This window comes from Heterocephalus glaber, unplaced genomic scaffold (genome assembly GCF_053883595.1).
Source record: "Heterocephalus glaber isolate CG9 unplaced genomic scaffold, H.glaber_assembly_v1.0 deba00000621, whole genome shotgun sequence".
Classification (NCBI taxonomy): Eukaryota; Metazoa; Chordata; class Mammalia; order Rodentia; family Bathyergidae; genus Heterocephalus; species Heterocephalus glaber.
This window is the reverse complement of record NW_028258153.1, coordinates 5,653,985-5,657,543: the sequence shown is the minus strand read 5'-3', so window position 1 is coordinate 5,657,543 and position 3,559 is coordinate 5,653,985.

Genomic DNA, 3,559 nt, shown 5'->3' with positions numbered 1-3,559 from the left:
ACCGCAGGCGGGTGATGACGGCCTCTCCACCCCCAGCTCTTACGCCTATTTGCGTCATAAGTGGCGTAAGAGGCCTGTCCTTGCGGGGGACCTGCCCAACCTAGTCCTCCTCCACGCAATTGTAGGCGCCTCACTAGAATTCCCACTTGGCCCCGTCCTTTTTTGACCCGTCTCTATCTCCCGGTCCCAGGGTTAGCGGAAAGGGTTAAAGTTCCCTGGGGGCCCCGAAGGCTAGTGGATTAAAGAGCATAAACCCTACAATGAGAAGCATAGAAGTGAATAGAATAGGAACTCTTCAGGTGTCTTCGTTAACGGAACTGGCGTCATCCTGAGGAGGAGGATGGTTAGGGGTGCATGCCTGGATTCCAGAAGTAAGAGCGCCACTTCTGGGAGTATAACCTTGGGCAAGTCGTTCACCCTGTCTGAGCCCAAACTTAACTTCACAGGGCACTGTAAGACTTAATGCGAGAAACTCACATGGCTCACTGGGAACGAAGGTGGGCTCAACACTAGATACGCATTAACTGTTTTCTTTTTGCAATGTATTTATTTATTTTTGATACCAGGGGTCGAACTCGGGACCTTGCGCTTGCTTGCGAGGCAGGCGGCAGCACCACTGAGCTAAATCCCCGGCCCTCCAATGTCTTTATTTTTGATACCTTTTTCTTTCTTTTTAAATGCTTATTTAATTTTAATTGATACACAGTAATTGTACATGTTTATGGGACACAGTGTGACGTTTCCATAAGTGTATACAATGTGTACTGATCAGATCATAATTCTCAGATCATAATTGGTAATTGGCGTGTCTTTCACTTCAGAAATCTTTTCTTTATGTTGGGAACATTCAGAATCCTCTCTTCTAGCTATTTTGAAGTATTAAACTAATCGTTGTTAACCACAGCTATTGTACTGTGCTGTAGGACACTGTAAATTATTCCTCCTGCTCCCTTCTAACTTTTATTATTAGTTTTTACTCTCTTGCTCTCTCCCCTCCCAAGCTTTTCAATAATCTTATAGTTTCAATAGGAAAGTATATCGAACACCAGTCCCCACCCCACCCCCAGAGGGTCATCCTATGTTACCTGGGCTGGCCTTGAACTTGCAATCTTCCTGCCCCAACCTGCCAAGTTGTGGGATTCCAGGCATGTGGCACTACAGCCAGCACAACCCACTTCTCTTCATCCTGACTACCTATCTAGACCACTGTGTTCTGTCAGCAGGACTGGTCAGTAATCACTGGGCTGGTCTTCCACTTCCACTCTTGTTACCGAATAACTAGAAAGTGAGCTTTCTAGAATTCAGATCTGATCACTGTACTCTCTTGCTTTCCAGTAAAAGGAAATAAAGTGTGTAGTGAATACTCATACATTTGTCATCTACACTTAACAGTTATTGACATTTTGCCATTTTTGCTTCCTTTTTAGTATTTAAACAGAAACTACTGACATTATGACACTTCTATAAATATTTCAATATGCATCTCCAGGAAATAAGACATAACCACAATAAGTCTCTAACGTAGTTTAATGCTGAATTCATATTTAAATTTCTCAAATTGTTTTCAAAAATGCCTTTTAAAGCATTTTTTTAGTACTGAGAATTATCCTGAGCTACATCCCCACCCTCACCTCTTCCCCCTTTTATTTTACTCAGAGTCTCCCTAAGTTTTCCAGGCTGGGCTCAAACTTATGATCCTGTCACAGCCTTCCAAAGTGCTGGGAATACAGGTGTGAACCATAATGTTGAGCTTAATTATGTTTTTGAATTCTATTTACATTATCACACACACACACACACACACACACCTGTTGACATTGCCTTGTTGACGTGTGCAGGTCACTTTTTCAAATTCCCCACCTTCTGGACTTGTCTGATTGTTTCCTCTTGGTGTATTCCTCATGTATATAACATGTTTATCTACTATATTTCCTGTAAACTAAAAGATACATTTGAAGTCTTTATTAGGTCAGCCTTAAAAAAGTTTTAAAGGAACTAGAGACATTTATAGCTAAATGGATGCATATTGAGGCCATACTCTCTTTTTTTTTGGTACTGGGGATTGAACTCAGGACCTTGCACTTGCGAGGCAGGCACCAGAACCACTGAGCTAAATCCCTGGCCTGAGGCCATACTCTTAAGTGAAATAAATAGGACACACACGTGTAAATACCGAATAGTTTCTCTGGTGTAAAAAACTGAAAGTGTAAATAAGGTTCAAAATGTATAATTGATAATGTAAAATAGGAAGAAAAGGACTAAAGGAATAGGGGAAGTGGGAGGGGAAGGGGAAAGGAAAGAATGGAAAAGAAAAAATATGAGAAAAGGAAAAAATGGAAACAAAGTCTTTATAAATAGGGAAGGGTGGAGGGGGTGAAGAGAGGGCAGGGGAAGGGGAAAAAATAAGAACCAAGATATATCATGTATAGGTACAAGATCCCAATGATGAATGTAACTGTGTTGTATACCTAAAATGTACCAATAAACTTAATGAAAAAAAGTTTAAAGAAAAATGCCCTTAATTGCATCATTTCAGGAGATGCATAATAACCCACTATTAGTGATGCTGGCATTGACCACTGGCCACCTAGATCTCCATGTGTAAAGTTACATTTTCCTAATATGTCTAGCATGTATATCATCCATGGGCTGATACTTTGGTACCATGAGGATATTTGGATGCCCATCAGCTTTTCACCTAGTGGCTTTTGCCATTCATTAATGATTTTTTTCATTCGACATATTTTCTTTATTAAGCCAAATGGGAAGTCTAGGGGCAGTCATTATATTATCATTTATATACTTGAAATGAAATTTTCTTTTGAATATTTGAATTTAGTTCTCAAATAAGTAGCTTTATTTATTTATTTATTTTTGCTTAAATTCTTTTATTGGTACATTTTAGGTATACAATATGTTTACATTTATCATTGGGTGCTTGGACCTGTACATGATGTATCTTGGTTTCTATTTTTTCCCCATTCCCTGTGTGCCCTTCACCCCCTCCACCCTTACCTATTTACATAGACTTTGTTTCCATTTTTTTCTTTTCTCATAATTTTTCCTTTCCCTTTTTTCCTTTCCCCTTCCCCTCCCACCACCCTTATCCCTTTGGACCTTTCCTATTTCAAATTATCAATTATTCATTATTAATCCTTTTAATCCTTATTTACACTTTCAGTTTCTCACACTAGAGAAACTATTCAGTATTTACACATGTGTCCTATTTATTTCACTTACGAGTATGGCCTCAATATGCATCCATTTAGCTATAAATATCTCTAGCTTCTCGTTCTTTATGGCTGAGTAGTTCTCCATTTTATAAAAAAACCCACATCTTCTTTATCCAGTTTCCAATTGATGGGCACATGGGCTGTTTCAAGCCTTAGCTATTGCAAACTGTGCCACTATAAACGTGGATGCACATGTATCATTGCGGTATTATTCCTTTAATTCTTTTGGGAAGATACCCAGCAGGGGAATAGGTGGATCAAATGGAACCTCTAGCCCTAGTTCTCTGAGGTATCTCCATACTGATTTCCACAGTGGTTGCACCAGT